The following is a 25,574-nucleotide window of genomic DNA, read 5'->3' on the forward strand; positions in this document are numbered from 1 at the left end:
AGAAGCAAAGTTTTAAGAAAATCTTTTAAAATCATGATTGATACATATGGTTTCTAGTGAAATCTAGTATAAGTAAAATTGGTTTCCTCAGGCTTTACATGAGGAAATAAATCCCCATGATCATGCATGTCTTGCCCTAGTCTATTCTCAGAGCCATGTCTTTTGATAATTGGTGTATTTGGACTCCCTCATAGAAAAGGAGCTCCTTCTTCAGTTATACTGTATGGGAAGCCAAATGCTGTTTATCATTTATCAGTTGTTGAAACTCAGATTTGACACAGAAAATACCTTGTTAAATCCTTAATATGTGTTGGGCTCAATGTTAGTTGCTGTGGATAGAGTAGTGAATAGACAGATGTGATGACTGCCTTCATGGTACTTACTGGGGTCCCAGTTGCAGCTGAACTCCTCCATGAGATAACTGGGACCTTCTGCAGGGTAGGAACTCTCATCCCCCTTTCCTGGAGGCCATCATGCCTGGTCATAACCACCCATGTTTGCAATGGGTACACAGCCTTGGTTCTCACTGTGGTCTCTTATTCCAAAATTTGTTGAGCTTATAAATTACACAGCTTGTTGAACTAATAAATTATATATATTCAATGAAGAATATTTGAAAACTGGGTTCTGATCTAGCAGAGTCATTCACTAATGAGAAATCAAACCTAAAAATCTTTCTATGGTAGAGCAGACAGTAACTTAATTATGTGTGAATTTGTATATATAATTGAGTATTTAAATGTACTTTAAATTTCTTATAGTTTCTAATGGGGCATTATCCTAAATACTGGCTTGCATGGCCTGATAGATACCCATTCACCTAGATGAAACAAATCTCTAAGGGGCTAGAGATCATGGCTCACTAAGAAGCACTTTGATGAAAAGAAAATAGATTCCCCCTACTGATTACCTGAAAATCTATAGGATAGTGATCAAGACAAATAACTCTTTTGACAGACAATTATAATGCTGAAGAAGCAAAACATTTGTGTATAAAGTGATCATTAAATGAAGCTAAAAGATAACCAGATAACAGATTAATTTATCTGTTTATTTGTAAATTCTAAATGTTAATAGCTATTCAGGGCCTGGTGGCTCAGATGGTAAAGAATCCACCTGCAATGCAGAAGACCTGGGTTTGACCCTGGGTTGGGAAGATCTCCTGGAGGAGGGCATGGCAACCCACTCCAGTATTCTTGCCTGGAGAATCCCCATGGATAGAGGAGCCTGGTGGGCTACAGTCCACAGGGTCGCAGAGAGACATGACTGAGCAGCTAAGCACATTCAAGGCCTAAAATAGAGTTTGCCTGCTATAAATCAGACTAGATGTCTAACCAGTTGATAAAACACTGATGCTGTAAAATGCTTACAAGGAAGCTTTGGAGCTGTGTTTCACAGTGTCTTCAGATGGTCAGTCACCTCCTTCAGAGGATTACTTGCATCAGAATCACTAACATGTAACTTTTTATTAGAAGTGCAGAATCTTTGGCCTTACCCGACACTATTGAATCAGGAACCCTAGGAGTGAGTAATCAGCCACCTGCACCTTTAAACACATCTTCTGGACAATTCTTGGATACACCGAAACTTAAGAATTATTACTCTAAACCTAGTCGATGCATGTTTGCCACTTCAACTTACAGTAAGGTAAAAATCTGCAAAGCCCTTGAGCTTGTTTCTTGTAGACAGTAATGAAGTGGAAATCTGTTTTCCATCAGTGTTGGGAATTATCCCTTTCTGTAGATTCCCTCAACCAATCCATCAATCCGTGGGAGCTCCAAGTCTCTTCACTTTGAAGCTGTAGGATGGTACTCTTCACAGCATGTCCTCCATTATTTGTTGTTGTTGTTTAGTTGCTAAGTCATGTCTGACTCTTGTGACCTCCATGGACTGTAGCCCACCAGGCTCCTCTGTCCATGTGATTTCCCAGGCAAGAATACTAGAGTGGGTTGCCATTCCTTTCTCCAGGCGATCTTCCTGACCCAGGGATCAAACAAGCATCTCTAGCATTGGCAGGCGGGCTCTTTACTGTTGAACCATCAGGAAAGCCTGTGTTCTGCATTTCAGTTCAGTTCAGTCACTCAGTCGTGTCCAGCTCTTTGTGACCCCATGAATTGCAGCACACCAGTCCTCCCTGTCCATCACTGTCTCCCAGAGTTCACTCAAACTCATGTCCATCGAGTTGGTGATGCATCCAGCCATCTCATCCTCTGTCGTCCCCTTCTCCTCCTGACCCCAATCCCTCCCAGCATCAGAGTCTTTTCCAATGAGTCAACTCTTTGCATGAGGTGGCCAAAGTACTGGAGTTTCAGCTTTGGCATCATTCCTTCCAAAGAAATCCCAGGGCTGATCTCCTTCAGAATGGACTGGTTGGATCTCCTTGCAGTCCAAGGGACTCTCAAGAGTCTTCTCCAACACCACAGTTCAAAAACATCAATTCTTCGGCACTCAGCCTTCTTCACAGTCCAACTCTCACATCCATACATGACCACAGGAAAAACCATAGCCTTGACTAGACGGACCTTTGTTGGCAAAGTAATGCCTCTGCTTTTCAATATGCTATCTAGGTTGGTCATAACTTTTCTCATTTACCCAGCATCAAATTCACCCTGTGGACTGACTGAAAGTAGGTTCATGACCATTGGGTCAGAATGTCAGATGATAAGGTGAGAATCTGTTTTTGCGTGTCTCCAGGGCTGCCCAGACCTGTTGACCATTCCTGGGATCTGGATAATGACTTCATGGGGGTGAAGTGTCTCACCTTTTCCTCACCTTCATCTCCCAGTTCCCTCCTCATTGCTCATTTAAGCAATCATTGCCTGATGACATCCTGGTCTTTCAGTTTGATACCTTTCCATTTTGCTGTTTCGTTTCCTCATTTATCTCTTTTTGGTGTGACTTACTCCATTGCACTCTGTGTAACATGTTTCAGTTGTGAAGCTTTTCCCCGTATCTACAGGCATATTTTCATTTTACTATTGTACTCTCCCCAATGCTTTTAACAGCTCACAATGACACTTATCAATTTGTACTATAATTATGATAATAGTTCAAGTTTCTTCCTTTTTTCCATAAAGAATTTCCCTAGGACATGAGCCGGATCTTATTTCTCTTTTATATGACCTGTGTCTAGCATGCTGGATGGTATGAATGACTTCCATTCCATATGTATATAGTCAATTTCCCTCGATTTTTTTTTTTTTCAGAAGACTATATCCCAGACATAGGATATATGTGACTTGTGACTTGAGACACAAGTGACTTGAGACTTCAGACAAGTGACTTGAAATTTTGAAACAATTTCTTCATTCTGTTACTAATGGCTTGCTTATTTTCATGGACTAATGGAAAATTCTTTTGCCACATGAATGAATCTTAAGAGTCCTTGTAGAACATATGAAGTGAAAGCTACTTCTTAACATATTTTCTTCTACTCTGGTTTCTATTTCGAGTCTCTGCTTGTACACGATGGAGGCTTTGTGCTAAGAACATGTTGTCCTTAGTTTAGGAGAAGCTGGGTGAGGCAAATCACATTGGCCATCTTTCAAAACACGGAAGAGAACAAGAAATCCCCAAACTTCCAATGAATGACACTCTGTTACTGTTTATAGGTACTAAACTTAAAGTAACAGGTTTATGTTGCTTATGTATACCTATGATCAACCAGTTTAATAAGAATGTGAGGAAAACTAAGAAGAAGAAATTGCAGATGAAACATTGTAGTCCACACACTTGAAGCATGTCTGGCCCTGTAACATAAAATGACTCAACATGTAACTTTTCCTGTTATTTACCTGTATGTGATGAATTGTTTCAGATTCTTCTTAATGAGTAATCATATAGACATCTTCTCCAAGTTCTGCAAGTTTAGATTAGGGATGTAGGGCACTGAGAGAAATTCTAGATAGCCTCTTGGAAAGTACACAGGATTTTCAGTTGGTGACTTGTTTGTTTGTTTAGTTTTCATTCTGAATGAATTCAACTTAACCAAGGCTCGGTTTTCTGAGCTATAAATGTGGGACAAATTGTAAAGCTCTCCTCAGAGGGGTGTTATGTACATTATATAATGGAACACATGGGAAGCCTTCAGAATCCTTCACCTGCTTGGATTTTATGAGGCAGACTTCAGGCTGGCTGATCTTCAGCTTACTGTAGGAAGAAGTCATCCTTTTGGACCCATTTCTGGGGAAGGGCTGGAATCCAATGGTCTTGAGTATTTTACCTGAGGAGTTTCATGACTGCTGAATTTTCTTACAATGTGATTATTATCTGGTATGCTTTTACTTCTCAAGGAGAAAATTGTTCAAAAATCTGAAATTCTTCTAGTTAACCATTAGGCTTCCCAGGTGACGCAGTGGTGACAAATTTGCCTGCCAGTGCAGGAGATGAAAAAGACCCAGGTTTGATCTCGGTGTCAGGAAGATCCCCTGAAGGTGGAATTGGCAACCCACACCAGTATTCTTGCCTGGAAAATTTCATGGACAGAAGAGCCTGGCTGGCTGCAGTTCAAGAGGTTTCAGGGTCAGACGTGACCGAGCACAGCCCAGCAAGCATTCTCTGGGGATCATGTGCAAGAAAGACTTCATGTTGAACCAGTGTTTTGTGGATACTGAAATTGACAATCGGAAGAAATCATGCGTTTTACTGTAAGAGTTTGTTTCATAACTGACCATCACAGTCAAGGAGAATCAAGTGTGTTCCTTAAAATAATTTTAAAAATTAAAAACCTAGATTCATATGCCAGCTAAATTCAAATACCAGCTGTGTCCTTTTAATACTTTATAAATGGTTGCACTTTCCAATCATTTACCATTTTTCTGTGGCTTAATTTAACTTATGCCTTAGGTTATATATGTTCAGTTTAATATCATCTGTAACAACCTTCTTGAAAGAATGCTGAATTAGAGTAAGTGCTAGAACATGTTTCACTTGTCTATTTCTTAATCCTTTGATGAATTTTATCCTTGTGAATCTCATGTGTTTTAGCACGGTTTCACAGAGACTCTTGTGTTTTTATGTTTCCTGACCATTTTCTAAGTACTGAAGTATTTTTGTACCATAGTAACAATTTCTAACTGCCTGATCTTCAGTCTCTTTCCCACTGAAAGGCTCACCTCTTGATGCATTTTAAATGGTTTTCTTACATTTATCAGTAATTCCCTCTAATAGTGGTAATCACTTTATTTTCTTTATTCTCATTAGGATTAGCATTTCCTCCTTTGCCATATATGACATTTTCTCCATTTTTTTGGAATGGTACAGTTAATTACATTTTAAATGCTTAAGCAACGTCTCCATAGCTTAAAGAGGCAAGATGTGAGGGGAGCAGGGGTAATAAATTTTTAACTTTTATTTCTACCACTAATGCTCTTGTTGAAAATATTTTTCCTAGTTTAAACGATTTCTGTGTGTTTGATGAAATTTAACACAGGCAGCATCAGAAAAACATCATTCCTCCTTTGCTCTAACAAAGCATTATATAACTCCTTTGACTTCTCTCAGAGGGAACTGAAGGACTATTTTGTGTATTTGGAAAACCATAATACTATATTTTCAAAATATAAATGGTGTGTTCAGTAGTAGAAGAGCTGAAATGTTAGTTCTATAGGAGCAATTTTCAATCTGTGAACAATTAATCAGATTATTGAGCAATTCAAACAGGCTTTTTTTTCCTATGACAAAAATAAATTGTCACTGGAGTTGTATGAAATGTAGATCAAAATGTAATGCACAAGAGGCTCAGCAAGAAATAGAACTGGCTAACAAAAGAGGGAGAGGAGCTATTCAGGCCAGAGACTAGGCATGACTTAGCCAAGTCATTATCCTAGCATAGGAGGGACTGATAGTTAGACAAGACTACATACACTGCATTGGATATTTTAATTTTACATTGACCGATAGTGCAGTTAAATTTGTATATGTGTGGCAATATACTTTTCGATATGTGTTGTTAAGTAGAATTGAGTCTTGGCTGAAGAACCTGGCCAGAGGAGCAAAAGGATGTAGTTGGGGTGATAGGAAGGACTAGTGCTACTCAACACAAGGCCCAGGGAGCAGAGCGTACTCTAATCTACTCTAGGGAGAAAGATGAGCCAGAAAACCTTCAAAGACTAAAGAAAAGTGGGGTGCAAGGGCTCAGAAATGGATGTTCCTAATGCATGTAGGTGGAGCCCCAGATAGCAGCTCCCTCTTGATCCTGTATGGGCAACTGGCCAGAAAGAGGAGAGAGAGAGAGTGTGTGTGTGTGTGTGTGTCTGAGTGACATAAAAGCAGGAGTGACTTCTCACACTGGGAGAAGGAGGCTGAAGAGCTGACTTAATCAGGAAACTTAATACTGGGTAAAAGAAAAAAGCTAAAAAAGTTATTGCCTTTTTTTTTATTTTAAATTCTCTCTTTCTCTCTCTCTCTTTTTGTTTTTGCTTTCTTTCAACCTTCCATGGAAAAGTGAAAAGTGAAAGTGCTAGTCCTTCATCGTGTCCAACTCTTTAGTGATCCCATGGACTGTGGCCTACCAGGCTTCTCTGTCTATGGGATTCTCCAGGCAAGAATATTGGAGTGGGTTGTCGTTTCCTTCTCCAGGGGATCTTCGTGACCCAAGGATAGAACCCAGGTCTCCTGCATTGCAGGCAGATTCTTTACTGTCTGAGCCACCAGGGAAGCCCTCAATCTTCCATAGCTTCCTAAAACTTCTTTTTATTAACTTGTTTAGGAAAGACAAGGGCAAAGAGAAAATCAGGGGAAGCAGGGATTGGATCAGATTGGTAAAAGCACAGGCAGCTCAGTAACTAAATGGGTTAGCATGCTTTAAGGCACACCTAACTCCAAGACCTGGGCAACAGACTCATTTCTGGAAAGAAACAACCATCAGGAGGTAGGGACTGATATATTATGAGTTAAAATGTTTGAGAAGAACTGAACCATCTTTAGTGTGCCAGAAGTATCCTTTAGTTGAGGATAAAACTATAAATAGGATGAGTAAGACTCTTGACTTGTTCTTACTAAAACAAGGTTGCATGAAGGTATTCAACTATATTCACTGCCTAAATTCAGGTTAGATGTCCATCTGTGCAAAAGGTAGTCTACACAGTGTGACAAGGGAGGAGCCCCTGACACTGACTGGTTATACAGTGTGACTTATGATCTTCTGAGCTATATATATTAAAAGGCAAACACATAGCAAACCTACTCATAAACTGTTACACTGAATTCTCTCAACCAAAATTAAATAAATGACATGAAATTTATTGAAATGTTTATGCATTTCAATACTTTAGAAAGAGTATTTTCTAGAATTGACCTTGAGAATTTGGAATCATTAAGAATCACGTCTATAAAAACTTTAAGTGGTTGGAATAAAATAACTTTAAGTGGCAATAGTAGCTTTCTGACAGAGACACTAGATGTGGTATGGAAGGTGCTCAGGCTTTCTTATGGTCCAACTCTCACATCTGTACATGACTTCTAGAAAAACCATAGCTTTGCTTATATGGACCTTTGTCAGCGAAGTGATGCTGTCTAGGTTTGTCATAGCTGGTGGCTCAGAGGTTAAAGCATCTGCCTGCAATGTGGGAGACCTGGGTTCATTCCCTAGGTTGGGAAGATCCCCTGGAGAAGGAAATGGCAATGCACTCCAGTATTCTTGCCTGGAGAATCCCATGGACAGAGGAGCTTGATGGGCTACAGTCCACGGGGTCGCAAAGAGTCGGACACAACTGAGTGACTTCACTTTCACTTTCTCCCAAGGAGCATGTGTCTTTCATGTTATGGCAGCAGTCACCATCCACAGTAATTTTTGGAGCCCAAGAAATTAGGATCTTAAAAGAATTCTGTAGGAATTATCAATGTGAAATTGATATAATTAATTTCATATTATACACTCAGTATTTCCAAAATGGGCATGTGTTAATTTATAGGAAGTCACATATATTTAAAAAGTAGTTCCCTGGTGGCTCAGATATTAAAGAATCTGAGGGATCTTATACAAGAATCATGCGGCATATTAACTAGTCTCCCAAAAAAACTCAATAGCAAATGGGCATTTTGTTGCTGTTGTTGCTATAATCAAACTCAGACTTTTCTGCATGAGGTTCAGCTAATGACTTTCTAGTGTACTTTATTTCAAGGGCAGGGCTTAGGACACGTAGCTGTGTGCTTCTCTGGGTTTTCTAGTAGACAATTTTCTGTAAATGTAATTTCTCTCAGTTGGCTTATGAGAAGCAGCAAGGCAAGGCCATGCTCTGAGGTGAGACCTTGTGCTGTGTGTGGTGTGAAGAGCAGTCTTACCTCCCCGCCCCAGCATCCCCCGGCCTCCTTAGGGATCACCATGAGGACCTTGACTGGCCTCCTTAGGTTCACTCACCTGCTCCATTTCCCGCACAACTGCAAGCATCTCAGATTCAAATGGGACGATTTCAACGACCTATTTAACATCCTTTCCTGGTTTCCCTGGGGCTTCCTGTTAAAAGAAGCCCTTAATGGCTCTGCCCTCTTCTCCAGGAGTGCCTCTCCCTTCTCCTCCCCTCCCCACCTGCTTGAAGTTGTAGCTCCAGCTACAGGGAAGCGCTTGGTATTACCTAGAGAGATGCAAGCCATTCCTTGCATTTATATGTGCATTGCTCCTGCCTGGAAATTCCTTATCTCCCTAACGTCCATTGTAGATCGCTCCTCTTGTTTATTCCTTCAAAGATACACAGTGCTCAGGAGGTGACATTGAGCTCCTTTGCTCCTGGGCGAACTCCCACTACTTTGTATCTGCTTACATCATAGCACTGCTGGAAGCCCTGCTTTATTGACATCCTCAGCTGGAATATAAACCCTCAGGGCCGGACTCTTCATCCTCCCTTGGTATAGGCTGTACCTCCCCAACATCTCGCATAGTTTGTGCTCAATGTGTTTTTCAGCATGGAGCTAATCTTGATGATCTTTGAATTCCAGCAGTGGTATGAGAGTCGGTTGCACAAGACATGCTCAAAAAATGGAACACCTGTTGAAGGAATGGGGTTGTTGAATAAGAATGTTATACATGTAAGTTGGATAGATAAACTTTTTGATAAAAAGATTTGATATAGAAATTTTTTGATAAAAAAATGGAAAATTCTAATCTCCCTTCATAGCAGAACAGAGAGCTAATGAGTGAACAGGCAAGGCCAGGGGAATTCTTAAACTGTCTGAAGTATTTCGTTGAGTCTCCGGCGGTAAGTGTAGTCTGGAGATGAAAATATGCAGAGGCGTTCCCTGAAGAAAGGATCCTCATCCTTATTCCTGAAGAATGGCTGTTGTCAGCATCACTGATGTCCATGACATTAGTAAACAGATCTCTGAGCCTGACAAAATTCATAATATCCTTGATCTTGACCCAGTGCTTTTAAAATACAGCTTTGCATTCTTTACTTGTTCAGGAATGAAAGTCTGAAAGTTCACTGACTCTGGAGAAAATACAGTTTTGCTTCTGGAAAAAAGCAAGGTGGTTTTTGAGATGAATTCACAGTACTGGAATATTATTTCTGTACTTGTTATCCTTTAGAGAAGTTGGAGCAATCATGAACTTGAGCTGTACCATTATTTAAATTAAATAAATACAAATGTTTAAATTATATAATAGTATAGCACACTCATTAAATTTCACATTGACTCTACTTCTCGGATAATCTGGTTTGGAAAATGGTAAACAATGCAATCAGAAACTATGTAAGAAAATTTGAGAAACAAAAAGCCATACCTATGTTATTTAAATAATTTAGGAAATATATAGGTGACTATACATTTATATACATTTAGGTGACTACATGAATGGAAAATTGAAAATAAATACTTTTACTCTACTGATTTTTTTAATGAAAAAAAGTCATAAAAATTTATGTCACACTCATCACATGTGACATATAGGTAAGCATATTAATTTTAAGGTTTTATGTGATCATTTCTATTTATCAGTATATATGATACCATGTAATAAAGTTTCTTGAAAAAACAATATGGAACTAGAGGATGTAATAACTTAATGGGGAATCAAGCATTGAATAATAGAAGCAGGTTTTACTAAAATACTTTTCATTGTCTTTATAAAATTATTTCCATGATTTGCATGTTTTACTTTGACAGTTTGATTAAATGGGAGAAATTCAGGGCTAAATTATTTTTATATTTGAAATGGTGTTAATAACTTTCCATATATTGATTATTACAGTGTCGAGACAGATTCTTGAAATAGCAACAACTCTGTATCAAACTTGTTAAAATGATGTAAAGGACTTTATATATTTTTCTCTGTGTCAAGCATGTCTATTTGCTTTCTCAGTGATAATATTCTCTTTGGATGAGACGTGGATAGACTGTCTAATGGCAGGAAGGAAGCAGAGAGAATGTTAAACATAAAAGGAATGTGGCAGACAGCTGACCAGAAGCAAGACGTAGTGTAAACTTTAATTCCTAAAGATTTTCCTTGTTTCTGAACAATATCTTTCTTGGGTTGCCACACAGAATATTTGCATTTAATGAAAACAGTTCACTAATCATTTATTTATACTCAAAGGTTGAAGTGATTTACTCTTGGAGCCCAGACAGATTACATCTCTTCTGTAGTTTCTACCATGATTCATAGGAAGATTCTGTGAAATTAACTGTTTTTTTTCCTTTTTATTGTCATGTATCAGATGGATATGAAGTTCTAGTTTGAGACACACGTATTGAAAAATATGCATAGATTAACATGATGTCAGAGTGGTATGACTTTTAACTTGGCAAAGTACAATCTCACGTAAGTCACACTCTTAGTGACGCAGTGTGGGGCAGGCAGCAGTTGAGGGTGTGCTATCAAATGACCCTGCCTTGGGTGGGTGCCCAGTGCGGTCTCTTATTGCCTCTTACACCATGGACAATGCACTTGGTCTTTCTGAGTCTCAAATTTGTCTGGCACATGCAGATGGCATTAGTAGTTCTCAATTCATAGGCTTCTACGTGATTGCATATGGTAATATATGCACAACAGTCAGAATCCTGTATTGCTCATAATAAGTGCTACATTGTTAACTGTTTCTATGAATAAGTCTTAGGACAGACCTCAGTTGTGCAAAAATCAGCCTGGTAACATAAGACAAGGTTGGATGGGAAAACACAACACAATAACTCGTGTTAATACCGAAAGAGGATTCCACAGCTTCTAAAGAATGTTATAAAGGAATATGTTATTAGTGTAAGTCAAATACTGGCACATAACAAGAGACCTCCTTCTTAAATAGGAAAAGATAGCAATGTGACAAGAGAAAGAAAAGCAAAATAAAGCAAGGAAAGTGTGGAGGAGAAAATTGAAAATTCATGTGACTCTTGGAAGGAAGTTAAAGACTTAATAGGTGAATTTAAAGGAATGATGGAAAGTGAAAGAACAGGAAAAATTTTAATCAGAGATGAGTATAAAAATTTTTCCTATTTGATGAAAAGGACTTTGGTATGGGGAGGATCTATAAAGATGAAAGTATGTACCTTTTTTTCTGATTGTAAGAAAGGCTCACTTCTGAAATGGCAGGAGTGCATAGTGAAGGGCCCCATGGCTTTGGGAGTAATAAAGGCTTTTTTAAAAAACTTTTATTTTATTAGGGTATTTATAGCTATTATAGCTGATTAATGATGATGTGATAGTTTCAGATGAACAGTGAAGGGACCCAGCCATACATATCCATGTATCCATTCTCCCCAAACCCAGCTCCCATCCAGGCTACTACATAACACTGAGCAGAGTTCCATGTGCTAAACAGTCGGTCCTTGTTGGTTATCTGTTTTAAATATAGCAGTGTGTACATGTCCCTCCCAATCTATCACTTCCCCCTGGCAACCGTAATTTCATTCTATAAGTCTGTGAGTCTCTTTCTGTTTTCTAAGTAAATTCATTTGTATCATGTAAGGGATGTCATACAATAAGGGATGTCACATATAAGGGATGTCATACACTATTTCTCCTTCTCTGTAATTTGCTTCACTCAGTATGACAATCTCTAGGTCCATCCATGTTACTGCAAATGGCATCGTTTCATTCTCTTTAATGGCTGAATAATATGGGAAGAATAAAGGCTTCTGATCTCTTCCAGATTGTCAACAGGGAGGGCAAGGTGGAGTGTCAAAAGAGGGTTTCCTGGAATTTCACGAGTCTGCCCTAACTTGTCTCGAAAAGAGCCAAGCCCAATGCTATAACCCCTTCTGGGTAATTTCGGGTTGGCTGCATTTGAGAAGAAAAGTTTGACATTTTCAAAGCAGGAAATCAGATAACTTGACCTAATTTTCAAGGCAAATGATTAATAAACTAGTCATGCTGTTGTATTGAGGCTCTGTTAAAATAGATCATCTTTATGTCTCTTGGCTATCAGGAAGCACGAACAGATTTATGGCACTAACTTTCTGGTACCGTGTGCATACAATTCTTTTCCAACACAGGCTGAGCTCTGACAGCCCTTAACTAAGGTGGAGAATAATATGTAATATTTCTCTAGGAATATATTAGGAAACTAGTTTTCTAAATAGAGAAACTGCTCTTGAAGTCAGTATTGGTTAGTAAAATTGGATTCAGAGATGGGAAATAGCTTGATTAGTACATCCAAATAAAGTCACCAGTCCTCTAAAAGGAAATTAATTTCTATTTGTTATCATGTATCTATGGATTTATTTGAGAGAGTAGGATGGCTGACATCCCAGATAATGCCCAGACAGGAGGCGAGAGTAAGGCACCTTTCCTGGAGGTAATGAGAACACAAATGTGTAGATAGATTTGCGTAGGCAACATTGTCACTACACTGCTTGAGAAACAACACCAGTACCCTTCCCCACAAGTATCACCAAAACATCATGGGATACATTTGATCCCGGAAATTAAGATTTGGTGGATTATTTGGCTTCCACTTTGGCCTTGTTTATCAAAATATATTATAGGAAAGGAATAAAAACTGACATTTTGAATGAACCGCTTAGTCAATTACTTCTCCAAATCTAAAGCACTTAATAGTTTCTTTAATAATAGTCCAATAAACAACCTGATACTGAATTTATTATAGGATTCCTTCTTTTATCATGTTTTATATTATTTTATACTATAGAAGTATACATTATTATTCCCTTTATTGCAGTAATTTCACATGCGTTTGCATGAAGTGGACTACATTGACATACATTAGCATATTCTATCTGATTTACCATCTAAAATAGTACCCTTTGTGAATAATCATCAGATAACAATGTTTGTACAGTAAATTCTGCATATCACTGAATTCTGTCCTCGTAATTTTTGGCCTGAACATATTAGACTTTCAAGTAAGACATGTTGTATTTTACAAATCTCGTATCAGTTATCTTGCCATATGAGCAGAACAAGAAGAAGAAGGGGTCCTTGATTATGGGGAGCAACATACTCACTCAATAGGGCACAGGACTAGGGTTTGTTTGCTGATACAGGCAGTCGGGTTTGAAGATAGTGCCCCCAAAAGCCAATACATTGAGATGTAGTTGAGATAATTCTCAGTATCAGGAGGTACGATGCTGATATGAAACCCCAAAGGGATGTAGGTTTAAATGTTCAAATAGCTAGATTGAGTTTAGAAATATAGCTGTAACCACTGATTGGTTCCAGTATTGTGCTCTATTAAAACCATTCTGGCTTTGGAGCAAGAGTTGGCTTGATAAATTTATAAAATAAAACGCTCTTTTGTCATCATTAATTTACATGTAGAATTTGAAGATAATAGTTTTTTTTAAGAGCACTTTTAAAGCATACACAAAATACTCACTGTTAAAACAGTACTGTGGTAAACCCTAAATACAGTAGGTCAATCAGATAAACCTATAACTTGATATATTTGCACTATTTGATCCAAGGAAGGAAAGGAATGCCTTGTAAACTATCCTGACTTACAAGGAGGTAGATTTCCCTTCAATAAAGGAAAATATGTTAATAATTGAAATTGTCAGAAATGAAAAGTGCTGTGTTGTATGGTGGCATTTAGTGGGGACAGAGGATGAGATGGCTGGATGGCATCACCGACTCAATGGACATGAGTTTGGGTAAACTCCAGGAGTTGGTGATGGACAGGGAGGTCTGGCGTGCTGCAATTCATGGGGTTGCAAAGAGTTGGACACGACTGAGCCACTGAACTGAACTGATATGTAGTTCAAATGACTGTAGTTGGGAATGTCATGGAGGGTGGATATCTGGATCTTCATCTATACCTCTCCACTTTACTATTCTGAAGCTTTCAGTTGAGTTGAATTTTCAAAAGATTAATTTTAAATTATCTTAATTTTTCTGCTGCTGCTGCTGCTAAGTCACTTCAGTCGTGTCCGACTCTGTGCGACCCCAGAGATGGCAGCCCACCAGGCTCCTCCGTCCATGGGATTCCCCAGGCAAGAGTACTGGAGTGGGGTGCCATTGCCTTCTCCGAATTTTTTCTGCTTGTCTCTTAAAATATCCTATCTGGTACCCCATCTCAATGCCATAGAAAAACATATCATTTTATGTTGATAACTTCAATGTAACATAGTGGATTTTGCAGTAATTATGATCGCTGGAACAAGACTGAACATTCGTGCTGTACTGTAACCATCTCTGAGATCAAGGGAGAACCCAAACCTTCCTGTGGCTCATATGTCAGTCTCCCTGCTTTTCTCTGTTTTGGGTCTCCTCAGTCATTAGCTCTAAAACCACCCACGGGCCCAGCTAGCACGCCCTGGCCAGAGCAAGGTGCTGCTGCTGCTGCTAAGTTGCTCAGTCATGTCTGACTCTTAGCGACACTATGGACTGCAGCCTACCAGGTTCCTCCACCCATGGGATTTTCCAGGCAAGAGTACTGGAGTGGGTTGCCGTTGCCTTCTCTGAGAGTAAGGTGGAGACAAAACATATTCCCAGATTCTCTGTCTGGGGGCCTGATCATTCTGTGCCTCCTTTGCTGCCACCCAGACCTGGAATCCAGGGCTGAGCCCGAGGCCTTTGTGTAGAGGCTTCCCCACTGTGTTCTCTCCTAACATCTCACTTTGCGTTGTCCTCTTTATGAATGAAGCCCTGGAGCAACAGCAGCCTGGGACTGCCTACATCCTGCCAGCTTGCTCCCTAATATTTCCCACGGGACAAAGGATCCCCCAACATCTCAGCTAACTTCAGAAATGAAACTCCTGAGATCCACATCTACCCTACATCCCTTTGGAGTCTTGTGTCAGTATAATTTCTATTTTTTTAAACTATGTATTTTATATTGGAGCGTAGCTGATTAACAATGGGATAGTTTCAGGTGGACAGCAAAGGGACTCAGCCATACATATTTCTATTTTAATTCATTTGACACTTTTTGAAGAAAGACACTGTCACTTGTTAAATTTATCCAGCAACCTGCAATACTGCAGAGGCAGTGCTGGCTTCCAGAATTACATTTAAGAAACACCGTAGTCTTGACATTCGGTAAGCTAGATTCACGTTGTTTTCTCCAGTCATCATTTTCTCTTCACAAACTAAGGTTTCTTTTTAGTTAATGGAGAACTAACAGGGAGGCTCATGGAAAAGCCTTTTGCTCCCCTCAAGTAAATACCCATGCTTCATGCCATTTCAACCACTAATCCTATTCCTCAGTTTTCATAGTTTGATATTCAGATAAATAATCCCCTTTGATGGAATAGGGCCTGACAACAGATTCTATTCCATGTTATTGTCCAATACAGGTCATCTGAAGATACAGTGTCTTGAAGAGATGGTTCTAATGGTATATTTTTCATTCTATGGTAAGCTGGTAGGAGGAAAGGAATTAAACAGGCACACATTTCTGGTGCACTGAGTTGTAGTTCTAAGTAGTTTCCTGGAGAAGGGCTGGGCCTTGATGAGTAGCTTGTGCCAGCCATGAAGTGACCACATAATTTATTGTATAAAATGGGAAATTCTTGAGAGTAAAAGAGATGCTATTAATAATTATGCTGGACAAAAGACGTAAACCAACTGTTGTAGATAAATAAATGGGGTGTGTGTTGACCTTCTGTCCAGATGGAAGCCAGGCATTTCTTTCATTCTATCATTATGAACTCCTTTTCTATCATTATAATTTTGAGCTCAAGGATGAAAACTGTGCCCCTGTATTTGCTTATTAATTGTATCTCTAGAACTCTGGTGGATCAGATGATAAAGAATTTTCGGCTGCAGTGCAGGAGACCTGGGTTCTATCCCTGTGTCAGGAAGATCCCCTGTAGAAGGAAATGGCAACCCACTTCAGTATCCTTGCCTGGAGAATTCCATGGACAGAGAAGTATGGCGGGCTACCGTCTATAGAGTCACAAGGAGTTGGACACAGCTGAGTCACTAACGCTGGAATGGAAGCCAGATTTATAGAGCATATCACGTCAAATAATGAATTTGTAAGAAGACCCTGTATATAATCTAAAATAGACATTTTTGACTTTAACCTTTGTATAGTTTAATTGCACATATATGCATATGTGAAGTCAGGCAGTTTAGTGTGAAGAACTTGGCCTTTGGAGTCTGAAGAACCTTTGTTCAAATCTTCATCACACTCTAGTTGGGTGACCATGGGTAAATTGCAGGGCTTCACTTGTAAAATGGTGGGAAGATACCTACTGCGTCAAAAAGATGAGTTCAATGCCAGAAATATACAGCCTTCTATATTAACTATTTTTTATAGTTGATATGCCTATCTACTAGTTGTGATTAAGGAATTTGCCTAAAATTTAATTAGATTAAAATAATTCTGAGCCTTCAGTGTAATGACTTGACTTTGGTGGTACCGATATTGAAAGACATGGGACAAGGTAGCTTCTCCAAAGATGTATAAGCCCAGTGAAGCTCCCCACCCTGCTAAAGATGGTAGCAAACATGAAACAGTGTTTTCAAGAAAAACTCACTTGCCTGACAGATGGCTTTCACAATGGCCATGTTTAAGTTTAAACAATTCACTTTCAGTTGGGCACAACTAAAACTTTTCCAGAGCTGGCTTGGGAAAATACTTGATCCTCATCATGTCAAAAACAATCTCTTTTGTTACAAAATAGACCCTTTCCATTTCCCTTTGAAAAAGAAGTAGGGTGGAGGACAACTAACTGGATTTGTGCGCGTGTCCAACCTTCGTGCATGAGCAGTCTTGCAGTGGGCTCACAAGATAGTTTGGCTCATGCAGAGTATGCAACCGATATTGAATGTTTCTTAACAGAGTCAGTTGGATAGCAAATTGCTATGCAAATTGCTAGTCAAATCTGGAAGACACATGATACCCAAAATATGGCAAAGTATAAATTTTTTTTTGTCTAGCTTTGAAAAAAGATTCTGAATACATCAGATTTGATTCTTTTCCTACCTGTGGACGTATGGTTACAGTGTTACATTTAACTGATCTATATGATTCTGATGAGAGAATTGATCATTTTCTCTAATAGAACATCCTATATGCCATGCTTAGAGGAGTCTCACAGTAATTAAAGAGAAGAATTAGCATACATTGTGCTGCTGCTGCTGCTGCTGCTGCTAAGTCGCTTCAGTCATGTCCGACTCTGTGTGACCCCATGAACGGCAGCCCACCAGGCTCCCCCGTCCCTGGGAGTCTCCAGGCAAGAACACTGGAGTGGGTTGCCATTTCCTTCTCCGATACATTGTGCAGTAGTCCTCAAAGTTAAGCAGGTGTCAAAATTCCCTGTAAGGCCTAATGAAAAACAAATTGTTCAACAACTCTTGCTGAGACAACTAGATATTCACATGCAAAAGAGTGAAGCTGGAGCCCTATTTCACATTATATATAAAAATAAATCAAAATAAATGAAATGAGCTGAAATTATAAAAACACTTAGAATAAACCTTAGGCATAAATCTTTTTGACATTGTGTTAAGCAGTAGTTCCTTAGGATACCAAAAGCATAAACAATAAAAGAAAAAAGAGAAGCTGAATAATATAAAAATTAAAAACATTTATGCTTCAAAGAACACTATAAATAAAGTTGAGAATCCATAGAATGGGAAACATTTTGCAAGTCTAATTATATCTAATAAATTTATACCTAATAAGAGGCTTGTGGCTAGAATAAACATAACTCACTAAAATGCAACCAAATTAAAAAATGGACAAAGAGCTTGAATAAACATTTCTCCAGAGAAGAAACACAAATAACCAATGACCACAAGAAAAAATATTCAGCATCATTATTCATCATGGTAATGCTAATCAAAACACAGTGAGATACCATTTCACACCTACTAGGATGTCTAGAATCAAAGTCAGATAAGAAGTATCAGCAGTGATGTGGACAAGTGAGAGCCCTCCTACACCTCTGGTGGAAATGTAAAATGGTATAGCTTCTTTAGGAAAGAGTCTGGCATCTCCTCAGAAGATTAAACATTTACCATATGATGCAGCAAATACATACTCCAAGATATGTATACTAGAGGAAGAAGAAAATATGTATCCATACAAAAATTTGCACATGAATGTTCATAGCAGCATTACTCATAGTAGCCCCAAAATGAAAACAGTCCAGTTGTCCATTGGCTGATGAATGGATAAATTAAATGTGGTATATCCATAAATGGAATATTAAACAATAAAAGGAAATGAAACTCAGATGCATGCTGCAACAAGAATGAACCTTGGAAACATGCTTAATGAAAGAAGTCAGGGGAGGCAACATATTGTCAGATTCTATTTATAATAAATGTCCAGAAAGTATAAATCTGTAGAGTCAGGAAATACATTTGTGGCTGATAAGAGGTGGGAGGATGAAGGGATTTTGAAGGGTTGTGATTTAGGGCCAACAGGGTTTTTTTTTCAGATGATGCAAATGTTCTAAAATTGTGATTAAAAATTGTGCAACTTGGTACAATACACTGAAAGCCATTGAATTGTATACTTTAATGGGTGAGTTGTATGACATTAAATCTCAAAGCTATTTATAAACAATACATTGCTGAACTGCAGCTATGTGGACTGAGTCAGTATGTGTGAACAGTAGTCAGAGCATTCACACGTGTAGGGAACTCCTAGGTATTATTGCCAATATGCTGGTTGTGGTATTGTGTACTGGTATTGTGGTATTATTGACCACAGTTGGAGAAGCACTGCAGTAGAGATTGATGACCTTGGATCACCAGGCAGTTTGAAAAAGTTCTCAATGCCTAGGATTAAATCAGTATCTCTGGGGTTGAGGCCCAGGTGATTCAAACCAATGCACAATGGAGTATAAAACTCCTGACAAACCAACACCAATAGTTATGGGAGAGGATGGGCAAAACATATAAGGAAGAGAGATCTGGAGTCCCAGGTTGTAAGTGGGTACCTTACAAATGACAGTATTCTGAAAAGACTCCACTTACAGCTATTTCTCCTAAGAAAATAAATAATTCAAACTGGCTTGATAAATATGTTGACATTTCAGCTCTCACTTGGAGCATTAAAATACCTCAAATGCAAATAACATCCAATGCAGTCTTAAGGTACATACTTCAAGGTGCTCCAAATTCTTTTCATTGTAGGGATTTAAGATTTTATAGGGTCTTCTTCTTATGTAAGAGCTCTTACATCAGAATGGTATCTGATTCTGCTGTTTTTCTTATCATGTAAACAAACAGACTCCTCCTTAATTCTTAAAAAAGAATTTAAGCAAAAAATTGGAAGCAATTACAAGTATTAATTACTATCGTGCCCATTATCATCATTTTCCATATGTTCAACCCAGATATGCCACCCAAACAAAGGTGTAATCAGATTGTACAAGCAGGGACTCACTTGGCTTGGCAGTGGCAAGCTGGAAAGCCAGCAGAGGCAGTAACCGATTCCAAGAATAAGGTGCTGAGGCAGGGATTGGCACTCAAACCTAGCGTGAAGGAAAGGTTAGGGCATGATGTTCAGACAAGCAGACTGGAGTAAGCAGGTGAGTTTGCGTGGTAGCAGAAGTACACAAAGTCTTATCCATAGGAAATCCTGCCAGCCCTGTGTTCTGGTTTAAGACCGATGGGTTTGCAGGGCCAAGCAAGACTCGGTTCTGTAAGTGCAGAGGAATGCAGTGGGAGGTCCAGTGCTCTCGGGAGTCCCCATATTGCCCTGAGCTCCTCTTAGCCCCACCTTTGCAATTATTGGGCTTCCCTGGTGGCCCAGACAGTAAAGAATCCGTCTGCAATGCAGGAGACGCGTGTTTGATCCCTAAGTTGGGAAGGACATGGCAACACACTCCAGTACTCTTGCCTGGAGAATCCCGTAGACAGAGGAGCCTGGCAGGCTACAGTCCACGGGGTTGCAAAGAGTGGGACACGACTGAGCAACTAAACACATACGGGCACCTTCTTAGAATGGTAAATCTTAAATGGAATTAATATTGATAGGCCTATCGCTGCTGCTGCTGCTAAGTCGCTTCAGTCGTGTGCGACTCTGTGCGACCCCGTAGACGGCGGCCCACCAGGCTCCCCCGTCCCTGGGATTCTCCAGGCAAGAACACTGGAGTGGGTTGCCATTTCCTTCTCCAAGGCATGAAAGTGAAAAGTGAAAGTGAAGTCGCTCAGTCGTGTCCGACTGTAGTGACCCCATGGACTGCAGCCCACCAGGCTTCTCCATCCATGGGATTTTCCAGGCAAAAGTACTGGAGTGGGGTGCCATCGCCTTCTCCGAGGCCTATCATAGTGACTTTAAATTAAATCCAGATCTGCCATGAAAACATGAGTTCTCAGAATGCAGATAAATAAATATTTACTAGATTATGGATGGGCTTTTCTAGTGGCTCAGCAGTAAAGAATCTCCTGCAATGCAGTAGCTGCAGTTTTGATCTCTGGCTCAGGAAGATCCCCTGGAGGAGGGCATAACAATCCACTTCAGTATTCTTGCCTGGAGAATCCCATGGACAGAGGAGCCTGGCAGGCTACAGTCCATCAACTCACAAAGAGATATGGCTGAAACAGCTTGCATGCAGATTAAGGATTTCATTCACAGGATACCCTGAACGTAAATAATAACTATCTACAGTTTGCTTTTTTCTGTTGCACATTATTCAGAATTCTTTTTCTTATACTTGGGGCTTCGCTAGGTTATGAATCTGAGCCACCAGGAGAAAGCTGGGGGAAATTTTAATGGGGTCTTCTTCTCATACGCATGAGTTAGACTTCTAATCTAGACTCAAAGTGAAGAGACATGTTCAGATTCTCCTGTAGGATTTTGAGAATCTTAATAAACATCTGACTTAAAATATTAATAATTAAAGAGAGAAAATATGTTCCTGATACATAATCTTATTTTAAGAAATTACTGATGTTTGGAATCTTCTGTCTCTGAAGACCATCCTCTCTCACTCTCTCTCCCCTTCTTTCTATTTTTCAAAGCCTCTTGAAGTTGATGAGAATTCACATTTATAGTTTACACATAAAATAAACATGAAATGTGTCTTATATGAAATAGGTATAGAGTTGGTTTAAAAGCTTAAAATATACCATGTAACGTAAATTAGCATAATGATGAACACGTGGCCCTCACCAAGTGCTTAAAGCCTTTTCTCTGGGAAGAGGAAAACTGGCAACTAGGTTTTAATTGTGAACAAAGTTTCTAAGAAGTAGATTTACTTGCACAGATGAGCAGAGATTAAAGAAGCTTGTGAGGCATATCTGATGTCACCTTCCATTACTGCTCTAGGAAATCAGTGACTCGGGGTTGACCAGAGGTCACAATGGGAGGAGAGAAGCATTGATGAAAGTATCAGGGGCTCTCCTTCTGACTTGATACTTAATGCTTACATGCTAAATTAATATTTAAACTAACTTTATAGAAGAAGCACAGTGGGGTCAGCTAAACTGTTCTTAAATTCTTGTTTTAGATCCTATGTTTTGAAAAGTCTTTTGAAATGCCAGTCCAGGTTCGATGCACGATACTGGATGCTTGGGGCTGGTGCACTGGGACGACCCAGAGGGATGGTGTGGGGAGGGAGGAGGGAGGAGGGTTCAGGATGGGGAACACATGTATACCTGTGGCGGATTCATTTTGATATTTGGCAAAACTAATACAATTATGTAAAGTTTAAAAAATAAAATAAAATTAAAAAAAAAAGAAAAAAAAAAGAAATGCAATTTTTGCTTACTGTTTCCTGTGTGACACTGGTTGTAGAGAGAGATTACATTATTTTACGTAGGGTAAGTTATTTCTAAAGGAATACTGCAAGGTATGACAAAGGTGAGGTATGGATGTGTAGGAAGTGAACTTTTTTTAATGGAGAAAGCAAAAAATACCGAGAATGACTGTATTTTTTGCATAGTATTTTGCTTTGCTTTCCTAACCAGAGACTCACTCTTAGAAGAAATGTAAGGATATTAATTTTCTTTTTTGAGGTTATATAAATTACAGTGAAAATGAATAATACAACAATCAAGGATTTTGAGAGGGACAAGGCTTCAAGAGTAGAGTTTCCTAAAGGGTTCAAGAAATAACTAGGTACAAAGTTTTTGACAAAGAACCATATAATTATGGAATATTTGGTATTTATCCATTCATTTAGTCAGTTATTCAATGTCTATTGAGCGCCTGTTAAAAACCAGTTCTAGTCAAACTCTCCTTATCTTATAGAAGAGGAAATGAAGGTACCAAGAAGTTAAATATAAGCAGATCATCTTAATTGATACATTTGCAGTTTAAAATCCATGTCCATTATTTGCAATAACTCTTAGTTTTAAAAGTCAGGGTCTTGTCTAGATTTTGAAGATGAAAGGATACCAAATTAACTAAAATTACAAAGTTGTTGAAATGCAAAGTTGTAACTAAATTTAAGGCTTAATAACATGGGTAATCATTTACCCATATTTATTGTGAGTTTGGGGCTTCCCTGGTGGCTCAGTGGTAAAAAATCTGCCTGCCAGTACAGGAGACTCAGGTTTGATCCCTGGGTTGGGAAGATCCTCTGGAGAAGGAAATGGTAACCCACTCCACTATTCTTGCCTGGAGAATCTCATGGATAGAGGAGCCTGGTGGGCTACAGTCTATGGGGTTGCAAAAGAGTCGGACACAACTGAGCAACTAAACAGCAGAACGACAAATTGTGAGTTTGGTATGTATCAAGGCATATCACACATAATAAGGAATAAAATATATTCCCTGAATTCAAGAAGCTAGTGGGAGAAAGATACTAGTAGATAGATATCATCCCTTAGTGTGATAAATCACACACTAGAGCTATCTAGTGGAGAAGGAAATACAACCCACTCCAGTGTTCTTGCCTGGAGAATCCCAGGGATGGGGAAGCCTGGTGGGCTGCCGTCTATGGGGTCGCACAGAGTTGGACACGACTGAAGCGACTTAGCAGCAGCAGCAGCAGAGCTATCTAGTGTTATAGAGAACAAAGGATGAGCAACTATACTCCATCCAGAGGCCATGGAAAGATTCCAGGGGCAGGAGGTCACATCTATATCAAGAGCTAAAGCTTGAGCAGGATTTATCTAGTTTGCATGTTGGGGGTGAGGTGTGAAATATCTATGGGTGGTTGTGGGGCAGTGTCCAGGCAGAGGGTGGGAACAAAACCTATTTTGAGAGGAGGAGTTTAGGACTGTTCAGTATGGCTAGGATATAGAGTTAGAGGTAAGATGTATTAAAAGATGTGGCTTAATGAGCTTCATTGAGTTGTATGAAGGCCTTTAAGCCATGTTACACAATTGGGACTTCATTCTCCTCCTAGCAAAAATAAAAACATTAGAAGCCAGAGGTGATAGGATAGTAACGTCTTACTGAGATCTCTTGCTGTATGGCCTTGAAAGTTGCTATGTTAGATGGTGACTGTAAGATCTAAGCTAGCCTAGGATATAGCTGTTTGAATTAGAAAATTAGACATAAAAGAATATTAAGTTATCAAAATGGCATAATTGTAAGATTGATTTGATACAAAAAGAATAAGAGAAGGATCAAGGATAACAGTTGTTTGGTCCTGTGGCGTACAGGATATTAGGTCTCCAACCAGGCACTGATCCTATACCCCCTGCAGGGGAAGCACAGCAGTGTTAACCACTGAACCCCTATGGAAGGCCTAGTAAGAGTGGTTTAATGAGAAGAACCAAGTGTTTTCTAAGTAGGTCTGTCTCTCTAGTCCTTGCCCTCTCCTATTCTAAGCTTCTCCCTTGTGTCTATGAGTGACTGGAGGAGTAGCTCCCATATTTCCCTCTCTTCAATCAGCTCACCTTTTCCAGAGTGACCTTTTAAAAAATCCAGTCATACCTGTCTCTATTCGTAACTCTTTACTTTTGCTCTTAAAGACCAAAATCCTTTACAGGCCTGCAAGGTTAAGCACAGTCTCTCTCTAGATGAAATATCAATCCTCATCTGTTTCTCTTTCTCCCACTCAAAATGTTTTAGCCAGAAGGGCCTCTCTTCAGCTCCTGAAATATGTCACAGTTGGTCTAATCTTAAGTGTTTATACATGTGGTTTCCTCTGTCTGGTGCGCTTCTTTCTTTAATCCTCCAGATAATTCTTTGCCATCTGTGTTGGTTTAAATCTCTCTTCCTCTGGAAAATCCTCCGAGTCCTCCATTAGTAGTAGTTCATATCTCTCCCAAGGCGAGAACACTTATACGACCCAGGGCTTCCCTGATAGCTCAGTTGATAAAGAATCTGCCTGCAATGCAGGAGACCGTGGTTTGATTCCTGGGTCAGGAACATCCCCTGTAGAGGGGATAGGCTACCCACTCCAGTACTCTTGGGCTGCCCTTGTGACTCTGCTGGTATAGAATCCCCCTGCAATGCAGGGGACCTGGATTCAATCCCTGGGTTGGGAAGATCCCCTGGAGAAGGGAAAGGCTACCCACTCCAGTATTCTGGCCTGGAGAATTCCATGGACTGTATAGTCCATGGGGTCACAAAGAGTCAGACACAGCTGAATGACTTTCACTTTCACAACCTTGTCTTACCTCTACCAGGTGGTGAGCTCCACGAGGATAGAGACCGTCCTTGCTAATATGTAATAAGCACTGAATAAAAACAAATACTTGCTCAGTAAATGAATTAGAGGTGCTATTTCATGAAACAGGGAAAATAGGAGTGGAAAAATGCTCTGAGAGGAAAGATAGTTATAATTTGCTACTGGTTGGGTTTGAGGTGTCTGGACATCGAAAATGGCCCTAGAGTACAGATCTAGAGTGGCGTTTCTCAAATGTTTATACTTAACCAGAATTACCTGTATGATTTGTTAAAATGAAGATTACTTGGCACAACCCCAGAGTTTCTGATTTGGTATGTATTGACTGGGCCTTGAGAACTTATATTTCTAACCCACTCTGAGGTGATATTGTTACTGCTGATTCAAGCACCATTGTTTTTGAGAATTGATGTGGAAGACAGAAGAGGGTCCATCTTGATACACAGAGGTGGGAGACATCTGTCTAAAGAGGACCACAAAATTCATTTTACAGGATGGGCTCATCCTGATGATGATGAGAAAGGCAGAATGATTCTCACACGAAGGTTATGAAGACTAGTGTCTTTTCCATTCATTCAGTCCTGGGAAACAAGCATTTAAAGGGCCACCAGAGGATCCTGTGTAATAATTATTTGACTCCCTTAGGTCCCTGGCTCCTAGAGGTAGCAACTGTAAATCCTTTAGATTCCTGAGTG

The sequence above is a fragment of the Bubalus bubalis genome, chromosome 8 (genome assembly GCF_019923935.1).
Source record: "Bubalus bubalis isolate 160015118507 breed Murrah chromosome 8, NDDB_SH_1, whole genome shotgun sequence".
Classification (NCBI taxonomy): Eukaryota; Metazoa; Chordata; class Mammalia; order Artiodactyla; family Bovidae; genus Bubalus; species Bubalus bubalis.